This window comes from Gavialis gangeticus, unplaced genomic scaffold (genome assembly GCF_001723915.1).
Source record: "Gavialis gangeticus isolate Ggan-Ray unplaced genomic scaffold, GavGan_comp1, whole genome shotgun sequence".
NCBI lineage: Eukaryota > Metazoa > Chordata > Crocodylia > Gavialidae > Gavialis > Gavialis gangeticus.
Window position 1 is genome coordinate 7896038 of NW_017729019.1, and position 12361 is coordinate 7908398.

Sequence of the window (12361 nt, forward strand, 5' to 3'; positions counted from 1 at the left end):
ACAAAACACAGCCTCTACAGGGATGTTAGATGGTGCAGCCTTCTGGCTGCAGCCACTAGCAGGGGGACCTTGATTGCAGATGTGTTAGCAGGACTCAAATGTCATTCGGCAGAGGGCAGTAATTACACACACAACTTTGCTTCACCCTCTGCATAGGGGCCAAAGCCCCAGACCTGCAAACCTCCAAACTGGGAGGAGCAGGCAGGATCTGAGCCTAGACGGGAATGTCACAGCTGACTGCCACGTAACCGGCACGACCCGGACTCAAACTCCAAGTGCTCACAATCCAGATCCGCGGTCTGTAGCCCACACTTCTCTGTCTAACCACGACTATTTCTCTTATTAAGTGTCTGTACAGAGCCTAGCGCACTGTGCCACGTGCTGTTTGGATCGCTCTGGTTTGAGTCTGTGGTTTGAAACATAAAAACAAGACGGCATTGTTCAAAACAATTCAAACCGCAAAGTCTCCATTACCTTTTTGTAGACTCTCCCAGTTTAAAATGTTCCGGGAAAAGGTCTGACCCTTTTTTTTCAATTGGCATTGAACACAGAGATCACTGAGCTCTGCCTTTGCCCTTCACAGCCACTTGTACCCGTCAGGAAACTGCCAGGCAGCTTACGACTGTTTCATCGCACCCTTGGGTGTGTTGTTGGCAGCAGATTTGTACCTTAGACCTTCATGCACCATAAGGCGAGCCAGAAAAATGCCAGTGGAGGCCACTCCATTACAAAACACAGGTCCAGCAAAAGCCAAATGCCTCAAGAAAGGTGTCCATTCCACAAAAACGTCCGGTCTTTTGGGGGAAAAACATTCCAATAATGTTAAAACAACCTGTGGGGATAGCTTCAGGATGAGATGAAATTAAAACAGAAAAAGCCCCCATTCTGTGGAGGCGGGGAGGAGATTTCCTTGCAGATGTCACAGGACTCCTCTGGATTCAAAACCAAGTTCTTTCTCAGCTGCTTTCGAAAGTGGAATTGCTCCCCAGCACCTCTGCTGGGGGGGTGGGGGGCGGGGGGTGAGGCCTATATTTTTATTAACCCAAGTGAAAGATCCCATCCTGTTATCCAGGCTCAGAAGCGTCCACGTGGGGCCAGCCAGGTCTAGGCAGAGACAGAGCTCTCCGTCAGCGGGGGCACGAGGCATCGTCGTGCTCATCCGTGGAGTCCCGAGCTAGCTGGGGCTAAGAGGGCCGAGGGGCCAGGGCCCTGAGCGGGGACTCTGGGGACCGCTGCAGGTTCCCAGGCAATCTGAATGTTGTTTCCCCTCCTGTGCATTTGACTCCCCCTTTTGTGTGTGTGTGTGATAGGGGCTTACCGCGTGGCTGTACAGCACCTAGCATATTGCTGCCCTTGTGAAGTTCCTCTAGCCGAGCGATTCTCACCCAAGGTGCCAGGGCACCCTGGGGTGCTGCAACTTCTTTTGAAAGGTGTTGCAGGAACTGTGAAGCGATAAGAGCGGTGAGAAGAGATAAGCAGATACAGGCAAGCTCAGGCTCTTCCTGCCTAGCCATTCCCCCGCCCCTACCAGCTGGCCTCCCTGCAAGGAGGCAAGCACAGTAATAAATACATTCGTTTGGAAACGGGGTGCCGCTCAGTTTGCAAAAGCTACAGAGGGGCGCCTCGAGGCTACAAAGGTTGAGAAACACTGCTCTAGCTGATAGTAATGCCTCTAATTGCTAAAAGCAAACGCTCACCTTCAAAAGCACCTGGTTCCCCACAGGTTTAAAAAAGTTAACATTATGCCCTTTCAATTGCCAGGCAAGAATTTCTCAGAAGATGAATTCAATGGGCTTACCTTTCCGGGGACAATTAACTGCATCAGGTTAACACCTGCAAAGACAAAAGAAGTGAAATATGGAGACTGGGGCGGCAGGAGGAGTGGTACTGGATAAATGATTGCAGAGACAGGGAGATCAGTTCCGCCATAAAAATCCAAGGTGTTCAGTCCATGACTGATGACTTCCCTGCTGTATGAGTCAGACCTGACAAGCTGGAAAATAACTGACTTAAGAACTGAGCTTACGTAACAGGCTACAGAGACACCAGAGTCCTCCAGCACAAAGGCAGGAGAAGGCTTAGCTTTTTAAACAAGAGAAAGTCCACGGTACGACGGCAGTCGCCAGACATGCCGGCCTGCTCTGTGCAGAAAGGGAGATGCACAGACATGCACGCATTGAAAAGGCTCGGGGTGCTAAACTGTGCGGGTACACGAGTAGGGGGGGGTGAGGAAAGAAGCGGGGAGACGGTTTGATCCGGGAGCTTGTTATATGGTCTGAATATGGTCTGAATAGGGGGAAAGTGTCACGCGCACCTACAGCATAAGCCGGACAAAATCCACGCGTGGGCTGATTCCACCTGGTGCTCTCGTCCCTTCTGGTCCTGGCGTGGAGGCAGGTCCAGCGATATCTCAGGATGCTTCAGGTCGCTGCAAAGACGGCGGTGGCTCAGTCACCGCTCCTTGCAAACGGGGACTGGTTGTGAAACTTCCCCGCTTTCCTGAAAACCAGACAGAAGATTTTTTAAAAAAGAATTTTTTTTTCAGGTTACAAAATAATCCCCCAAACCTGTAGCGGTTTTCTCCAAACCGACACCTGTTTCCATGGGAACCGCAGCAGAGGAGTTGTCGGGACGCTTTTAAATTACACAAATAGGCCAAGTGCTGAGATTTCAAGTTCCCCTCGCCTTAGCACACGCAGCGTTTACGATTCGGCTGATCCTTAACGCTCGCAGTCTGGTAGACACGGGGATCGGGGTGGAATTTTCCACGCGCCCCCTTTGTCCCTTCCTAAGCATCATGACAGTCCCAACGGGAGCCGCTCGCCTTTGGGGTTTTCACCAGACCAGATGCTGGTTTGACACGTGCGAGCAAAGTCATTTGTTTCGGGGCAGCTCTTTGAGGGAGAATTTCCCAGCATATCTTAGCCAAGGCATAATGGGATTGCTTCATTCCTAGTGTCACGTTGTTTCCGCCACCTCTGACAGATCCCTGTGCTCAAGCATCTGGGGAAAGCGGGTAGAGCTGCAGAGATGGGCTGAAGAAGCAATCCCACGCAGCCCCGAGCCAGAGGCTGTGCAGGAATCCAGGGCGCATGGAGATCTGAGCCCAGGTAAGGAGGGTCAATTATTTGCAGCAGGGAAGAGATGCAGCTGACCCATAACAGCTGCTGCCAAGAGCTGGGGAAGTGAGTCTTTTAGCTCAAGCGGGACAGCCCTGCGCTTGGGGCTAAAGATGCTGCTTCCTGCTCGGGGTAGCGCGCTGGACCCGATGATCTGCCGAGGCCCCCTCCAGCCTCACAGTCCTTAGACGTGGCAGTCTGACCATTCATTCGTTCTCCCTCGTGCAGGGCTGATAGCTAGATCTCACAGATCTCATAGACATTAGGGCTGGAAGGGACCTTTGGAAGATCATCGAGTCCAGCCCCCCGCCCAAAGGGCCGTAGGTCAGCTGGGGTCACAGGATCCCAGCAAGATAAGCATCCAATTTGCTCTTGAAGGTGTTCAATGTCAGTGCGTGAACCACCTCTGATGGCAGGCTGTTCCAGGCCTTGGGGGCTCGGACAGTAAAGAAATTCTTCCTTATGTCAGAGAAATTCATCCTCTGCCACACCTAGTCACCTTAAGACTTGGAGGCATGAGCCCAGAGCTTCAGGATCTGTCCGAGTAATATAACCCAATGGGAGCCTCCACCAGCTGCACGTGACCGCTCAGCTAGCACCGAGAGGCATTGTGTCAGCGGGGACAGTGGCGTGAAAAGACATTCGAAATTAGCCACGGCAAGCTGCGCTTCATTATCAGCAGAACAGCTTTAAACTGCCTAACAAGCTCCACCATAGAGAGGAGATGAAAAATAAGCCATCTGCTTTATCATGCCTTTTATTAAAAAGTCCATGCTTATTTACAGCTGGGAAAAGCTGTTTGTTCCTATGGAGAAAGCTTCTGCGGGACCTAGCGGGAACGGGAACTGGTGATCATTGTTCATGGTTACCATTGTGATAAATGGAAGTGAGCCGAAATAAACCCCGGGGTCTGCCGGTGTCACCAGCTACTCATTCCCCGTCTTAAGTAACTCTGTTAAGTCTCTCAAGGAATGATCTTTGCCTTGGTGGTCTGAGAAGCAGGGCGGTGCGTTCAGTGGGTACAGTACGGTCCTGCACACCTTCGAATTGTATTCCCAACTCGCAGAGAAGGTTTTAATGCCTTCAACAGGGGAACAGAAGCCAGGGCACTCTTTTTAGCTCTGGGAAGAGGCAACAGAGGCTTTAAATTGAAAAGAGGATACCAGAAGTATCAGGTGCGCTGGGCTCCCCCTGTGCTGGAGAAGCAGTAGGGACTAGTGGTTAGATGAGTGGAACGAGAGCAGGAGCATGAGAGAGCGAATAAGGGGATTTTGCATTCGACAGTAAAACAAAGAACAAGAAGAAATGGATTGAAATCATAATTCTAGGTGGACCCAAAATGAATTGGGCCTCTATTTTTTTTGGCTGGTGAAACAAACAAGCAAAAAATGCAGCCATTTCAGTGTAGGTTATTCCCGCCTTTCTGCTTTATCCTTTAAACGTATTTAGATCAAGAGCAAAATACAAACTGTTTGGAAAGTCAAAACATTTTGTTTCCCCAACACTGAAATAAGGGGGGCTCAGCTTTTCACAGCAGTTTACTTTTCTCTCTCACTGGCCCTGAAATTGCATTTTTGGCAGTTTTTTCTACTCTCCGGGAAGGCTTTGCCCAGGGCTAGTCAAGACTGCTGGGTCCCATCCCCTGTTCACACATGGTCCCACTGCCTATACACAGACATCGTCTTAGGCATGGGATCAGCTGTGCCTGGACATATCACGGCACGGCTGATCCACTTCTGTGGTGTCTACAGATGCTGCAGACCCACTGCTCCTTATTGTTGGGCTCCTGCTATTGCGGGGGCTGCAGGGGCCCAATCCAAGAGGTTTCAAGCCCCCAGATATGTGCGCCATGGGAATCCCCTACAGGGTCCACCCATTTCAGCTGTCACAAACTGTGACTTGCCTTTGCTCACAGCAACATTTTTGGGCCCTTGGGGCGCGACAAGGGGCTAGGGAGGTCTGTCCGCTTGCAACCTGTGTGGCCGCAAACATTGTTTTGGAGGCACGCAGGCCAAGTCTGCTTGGATCCACTGTGCGAGCAAGCTGCGCACGCTCTCTGTGAATGCGTGTGGCAGACTACGCAGCTGGTATGTCCTGTACCCACGCAGCTCGTGTGGGGTAGGGAGGTCTAGCCAGTGCTTGCCATCATTTGGAGAGCAGGTGACTGAAAACAGCCTAGAAGAAGGGCAGTGTTGGCATGACTCTGTCCACCCGTCCTGCCCTGTTAGGTGAGCACGTGCAGCAAGAAGCCCCTTCATGCCATAGGTGGGTGCAGGTGTGCTTACCTCACCGTCCTCCAAGATCCTAATCGCGTTTAAATGTGTCGAGAGCCCAGACAACCACGTGGATTGTGCTGTGGTCAGTAGGATCACAGCCCTGGGGGAAAAAAAGAAAACCTGTTGGAATAAAGCACAAGCTTATGGAAAAGGCAACCATCTCCCCCACATCTCATCGCTTGTTGTCTTTTGCCGCTCCAGCTCTCCAGGCACCATTAGGCCCCCAGCTGCCCCTCGTCCCTTGGGTGTCTCTGAGAATACGGAGCTGTGTTATGGGAAAGCTGATTATAATTGACCTCGCCACTATAGCGCCCCAGCTATTCCCTATTTAGCAACCATTTTGCTGTCATTATTCTCTCAGGGCTATTTCTGCCTAGCATAGATCGTCGCTGACAAGTCTCTAGCGGAGAAGGCTGCAGTGCATAAAATTAGAGGCATGGGGGAAGCAGGAGGAAACAGCAGCCTGCCAGCCTTCTGCGGGCGTCGTGACTGATGGGGAAAGCACAAACCAGCACGGCAGGGCGGAGGTCAGTTGGTCAAGAGGGTGCAGACCCCATTCGGCAATTATTGGTCTTAACTTGGCCATAGATCCTTGCGGTGCAGAGGGGTGGGGGTAGAGGTGGGAGGGATGGCAGGATCCAATAAGTAACGGAGGCAGAAGAACCAAGAATTGGCATGGACACCTCTATGCCTGCAATGCCCCAGGGTCTCGGCCAGCCACATTAAACCTGCCAACACTACGAGTTAAGGTCTCCAGCCCCTTTCATGCCCATCCATCTGGACAGTGATACAGAGTCCCCAGGAGTTTCCCTGCACTGAGACGGGGGCCTGCTATTCTCCTGATGCAGACCAAAAGGCTGCTCCTTCCCTCCCAGACAAATCTGGTGTGTCCAAAGGAAAGGCAAGCTACTGAGCCATGCTAAGCTGCTAGCTTAAAAAAGGAAAAGGGCTCTGTGGCCTGGCTGGCATGCCAAGAGCAATCAGAGCAGAGACCAACAGCAGGTGCTTACATTCACAAAGTGGCTGAGAAGTAAGCAAAGGGGTTTGCACCCACTCACAGTAAATCAAGTGTCAGCCAGGCAGTGGAGCAGAGCAGACGCCACCCTGTTAGCCAGACCGGGCGGGGGGCTGTCCGTACTCCTGGGTGAAGCGCCAGGACAGGCCCATGCAACAGCACAGAGCAAAGGGAGATGATGAAGTGCAGCAAGCAGAGACATGCTGCAAACAAAGCACATTCCTTCTGCTCCGTGCTCCCCAGCAATCTCCCTCTGCGGAGCTGCCTGCCCGCTCCAAAGCGCCTCCTCTCTTGGGTTTGTATTTCCTAGATAAAGGGACAGCAATTCTCCATATCCAGATGCGACTTCTCCCCCCGCCTCTGACAACCCTCCTGCTGTGACCCGAAGGGAAACGGCACCAAGCTTTCACCCGCAGTGGGATTAACTGGAACGGACAAGAGTGGATCCAATCCCCCAGCAAACACTGCGAGTGTGACTGCGTATCGTTACCTCCCCATATGAACCCACTGAAGCAAATGCTGAAAATGGGGGAAGGCTGGACCTATTCCAAACAGCTCTGATTACAGCAGTGCCGGGGAGGTGCAAAGGCGAGCAATTTACTCCGTCTCCCTGCGAGAGTCCAAAAATTGGTTTTGGTCCAATGCAAATGAAATGGAGACTTTGCAACCCTCTCACAGAAACACCCAAATCGTGAGACCTGCTGCAGAAGAGCCAGGTGGGCAGGAGCCAGACGGGGTGCGGGGGGATGCAGGAGCCGCTCTCCAATGTAACCAGGAGGGGATCTGCTCCTCTGGGGTCTCTCTCACATATGCATGCCCTTGTCCCAGGTCAGCTTTTCCTGAAAGAAATCATCAAACGTTTCTGACCAGCTTTTCCACGCTGCAGCGCTAAGACTGAGTGCAGGTCTCACTCCCGCCAGGGACTTGCATAGTGAGGTTGGCGAGGCCAAACCTCACCCTGCTTTATTTCCCCAGTGGTAGCAAAGAAATAATCTTGCCTGTCTCCCACCCGGTTGTCCATGTAGATTGTAAGCTCTCCTGGGGATGGTGTGCATGTACGGGACTCAGTGCAAGGAGCCCCCCATCCCCAGTAGGCCTCCTGTAGCGCTATCCCTACCTACCAGACCGCCGAGAAGCGCACCGGTGCACTCAACCATTCATTAAGGCTGTCGTTCAATAGCTGCCCAGAGCTGGTACAAAATGTCAGTCGGTGTCCTTCTCCTTCCACCGCTTCCCATTTCGCTCCCGTACTACTAAGAGTCTCAAATAATACAGCTTGTGAACACAGTACTGAAGCAAGCAGTCGTTGCCGTCCAGCACTTAGCATCTTGGGAGCCAGGCATCCCGGTCTGCTATTCCCCAGCTCTGATCCTGATTTGCTCTGACACCTTTGACAAGCCTCTTCTATCCTACATGAGTCTGTACACCGTGCTCATCACCGTAGGACCCGAGCACCTTCCAGGAGCATGCCAAACAACGTGACTAACATCTGTCGTGCGTGTGCTCCCTCCTCCTCTCCGCAGGGAACGTGGGGCATGCAGCTGAGCGCATTTGGGATTCCTAGATGCACACGCGCACACACACGCGCTCGCACGCACGCATATCTGTTGCTGTCAGCTTGTAGCAGAGAAGGCAAGGTCAAAGAAATGTGCTCTGCGCTTACAGCAGGAGATGAGGTTCAATAGTCCTGGCTTTAGTTTACCCACCTGCAACACAAGACTAATAAGCTGGGCATGCCTCCCAGGGGAGGTTGTGAGGACTCGTTAGAAAGGGGTAGGGGAGCTTCAGATAAAAGGTACGATCTCGGAGCCAGCCAAACTCGTTCTTGGTAACTCGTTATCTGCAGAGTTACACCAGAAATCAGTCTGGCCCGCTCTTTCCCCCCAGCGTCTCAAACTCTTTATCTTTTCGGATGCTCTGGTGATGCAAACAGCTCTGCGCTGTGCTCTGATCTGAACCGGTTATAAAACGCCGTGTGGAGTATAGTGATTGAGACGTAGCAGGCCTCCAACCTGGCCATTAAAGTCAATCAATGGCCTTGAACTAAAACCCCACGGAAATCATCCCATTTCCAGCAGAATATTGGAAGCCTTGCTGAAATGTCAGCCTAAAGGGCTAGAGGGGAGGTGACGTGAAATGGCAGATGAGAGGCTCAATCTGTAGATCCTGGGGGAGAAGCTGAGGTCCCAACAGGAGCTCAGAAAAACTCACTGCCCCCATGCAATCTTGTTAGTTTAATAAAAGATATCACCCCTACTACGAGGCTTGATTGCCTTTTCCTCCAGACCAATACGGCTCCAACCTGGATACCTGCCCGCATGCATTCATTTATGGATCAACACAGCAAAGCGCTTGGACTCGAGCGGGACTTCACATTTGCTGGGTCGCAGCTCAGCACCCGCAGCTCCAGCACTGCTGGGATCAGGCCCTTCCCCAGCACGTGCTCCAGAGACCTACCGTGCCTTCGAGTCGCCCCCGATCTAAAGAGGCTCGCCTCTTCCCCCGAGCACAGGTAACTGAATTCCTGACGAATATTTAATAAATCATTTATCTCGCCTCATCTCAGAGGCCTAATTACTTCCTTTGGCTGCTTCCTTTCTTGGAGAGCCCACTGATTAAATGTTGCTGTGAAAGCCATCTCCCCCTCCTGCTGATCTGACCACGTCATTTCCCCACTTCACATCCCTTCGCTGCCTTCCTCCCACCTGGCCTACAAGTTCCAGCTGAACGTCCTCGTCTCCAAACCCCGAGGCGTTCGCCTCCGCCCCCTTCTCCTGCCCGGCTCCAGACCGTGCCCTTTGTCTGCTTCCCCGCACTGCTTTCTCCCACGCCGTATCTGTCACTTGGGGCTCCCTGAACAAACTCCCGTGGCACAGCTGTTGAGCGCTGCTGCGTCAGGAGCTATTTGGCCCCCATCTTTCTACTCAAATGCAAACCAACTTCTCCCTCCTTTAAAGCCCTTCTTAAAAATACTACTTTCCTATTCTGGTTTTTGTCTTTGCAATATCTTTTTAAAACTCCTTAGAGAGCCAGGGGCAGATTTCACCCTAAAAAAACCAAACAGCTACAGAAATCTTAGGCTTGCAGAGAGGGAGAGAGAGAGAGAGGCATAAAACAGACAGCCAACTTTCCACTTGCAGACAGAGAATATCTGGCAACATTAAACTGAAATGCAGCAAATCTGTAGCTCCAATCTTCCTCTCTAATAATGCTCCACTAGTCAGTACATCAACTTTAAAAGGAACCACAACCCCTATAAAAATGCATTTAAGAGAAAGAAACACAACCAGAAGCCCATCTGGTTTACCTCTGAGCACTGCGATTTTATTGCCAAAGAGAAGTTTACAGCTTATGCTTATTATAATGGCTGAATTTTAAGGGGCTGTGAATTTCAGCTAAGAGGCTCAAAGCTTTCTGCTGAATAATGATGCCGTTCCTAGTACAGCCCTAAGCAGTCTACCTTCCTCAATAGGCTTGGTAACGGAAATGCAGGGCACTGTTTATTTTCCTTTTTATTCACTTGGTTCCTCAATGAACCACAACGCAGCAGTGCAAGCCGAATCTGATTTATCATCCTGCACCTGCTCCTATGAAACCAGCGGTAAAGTTCACCTCTGACACCGGTGGTTCCACGTAAGCCACTATTCACAACAACGCTTTACTTCTCTGCCGTTCCACATCTGCAGAAACCAGTAATTGGCTCCATGGTGTGCACTCCGACCACAGTATCATCATTAAGGATCTCATATGCTCCAAGTCCTTGACAGGACTAGCCTTAAGCAAGACAGACAAGCTGCTCGTTATGCTTGTTCTCAGCAGTTTCTTGCAACTTCAGCAATTTGCACTGCTATTGTTCCCTAACAGATGGGACTCTACTAGTGACCCCTGGCTTTTGGCCATGCAGAGGGGGTTAACAAAGAGCATGGGGAAAGTGGCCTTGATGTCAGCAGGAAAACTCCTCTCAGACAGAAACTGTCCCTCACTGCCACGTTTCAGAACAGTAGAACAGGTCGGTACTCGCGTGCACATCCAAATGAGGCAACCCTCAAAATACTAATGGCAAAATTTGGGCTCAACATCTGGGGACAGCTTCCCTACCACTAGTGAGATCTAGGAGACTCTCCGAAAAGTCCTCCAAGAAATTAGAAGTCTATCAGCTTGCAGCGCTAGGGAAATGGGCTAGAAACATACTCCTCTCTTCTCTCCAGTCTGTCTCTTGTGCCTTCGTCTTCACTGAAACGAAGACCTGCTCTACCCAGCAAGAGGGTCAGCGGTTCTCAGACCCGAAGGTCCCCTTGTAAGACCCTCGGAAAACGCCCGCTCTAAGTTTTCACTCATTTTGCAAAGAAGTCAGAAAGACCACGATAGGTCAGAACATTTTTAACACTCTGGATTCCTATTTGAAAACTCTGGGTTTAATCTCAGGAATCATGTTCGCACACCTAAAAGTGCTAACGCTGCCTGACACCCCACAACACCCTGGTTGAGCATCCCTGTCCCACTTACAGCAATGCAAAACATTATCTGGGGACCAAGGACCTGTAGGCTTTAAAATGAAGTAGATGGGCAAAATCAACACTTGCCATGATTGGCCTCATCTAATTTGCAAAACCGTAAACCTACAGAACCTTGTCATTGTAATGCTTTTATGGCAGGGCAGCATTAGCAGTAAAACAAACACAGAGGAAGGCCCAAGAGGCACAGAGCTGAGCAGCAGAGAGAAAAACGAAGGCATCTGGATAGGATGGTCAATACTGGGAAGAAGAGCAGTTGAGAGGGGTGGAAACTCTTCCTTGTAAGCTCCATATACCATAGCACTAAGAAAGCCAAAAACACAATGCCATGGATGCCTAGCCAATGATTGTAAGCTCCTGTGGGGTAGTGGCTGTCTTCTCCTATATGCCCATATGTTATACCGCAGCGTATCTTCCGACCTGAGCTTGAAGCGCGACTGTATTACAGTATGTGGCAGGGAACAAGACTGCACAGCTGGATGGAAGAAGCTGGAGCCACAAACCAGTAAGGACTTCTCCATCTCTACATTGTATATGAACTAAATGGATCTCTTCTCTGGTCAGTTATTTGCTCGCTGGCCCAGTCCTGCAGAAAATGAAAGCAGCAGCAATTGAAATTAAAGACCGGGCACTTCAAAGCAGCAGATGTTCAACAGCGAACGTGGAACCAGTGCTTTACCACGGCCAACGGTTAGCACTTATGCAATTCCCAATGCCCCCTTCCACCTGCACGACACCTGCCAGGAAGGATGCCACGGTACAACAACATCACCTTGCCTTGCATTATGGATACAATCAATTGCTAGGAAAACACCCAATTACTCACAGAGCATATTAAAGCTGCTGCCCACACAGAGTCCCAGCAGTTCCGGTTTTCCGTGAATGAGGTTGAGCTGTGCCATGCCAGCCCCTCCATCGGTGCCTTATGACACCTACACGCTGCTTGCTTGTTTGTTTTGCTGATCGGCTCCAAAATGAGCAAGCACAATATGTGCAAAGTTAACTCCCCGCGGAACAGGCAAGATCCCTGCTGCCTGATCCATTTCCACGGAGCTCGAGACGACTTGGCACAAACCGAGCTTTTCTGTAGGCTGAGAAAGCTGCTCATTTCCCCTTCGGAGCTTAATAGGGGAAATTTTGATCAGAATCCAATTCTGGCAAGGACTTGCTGGGGTTCTGTCTGTTATGCCATTGCTTAAAAAGTAGGTCAATCGATTGCAGGAATTACACATATTGCAACAGGGTGGCAAAGGCCAGGAGTTAGGGGGTGGGACTTCTGGTCACAAGATGGCAAACAGGGGGCAGGGCTACCCATGCAGCCCTTGACAGCTTGCCAAAACTCAGTAAGTGGCCCTCCACCCGAAATAATTGCATGCCCCTGTTCTAGAGGATCCTTAAATATTGTGCTGGGCATCTTATAGCACCTGTTCTTTAGAT

General features: G+C 50.9%; 2 protein-coding genes across 4 annotated transcripts in view; both read right to left on the bottom strand.

The window, feature by feature from the left end:
* The window catches only part of KLHDC8A (kelch domain containing 8A), a 108133-nt gene extending 106151 nt beyond the window's left edge, over window positions 1-1982 (bottom strand). The window contains exon 1 of the mRNA XM_019513976.1: window positions 1799-1982. The gene's annotated coding sequence lies outside the window, so the exon portion shown is untranslated. The remainder of the gene's footprint in view (window positions 1-1798) is intronic.
* Window positions 1983-11184: 9202 nt separating this feature from the next.
* The window catches only part of LEMD1 (LEM domain containing 1), a 23014-nt gene continuing 21837 nt past the window's right edge, over window positions 11185-12361 (bottom strand). For all 3 annotated transcript variants that reach the window (XM_019513981.1, XM_019513980.1, XM_019513978.1), the window contains one exon: window positions 11185-11196. The gene's annotated coding sequence lies outside the window, so the exon portion shown is untranslated. The remainder of the gene's footprint in view (window positions 11197-12361) is intronic.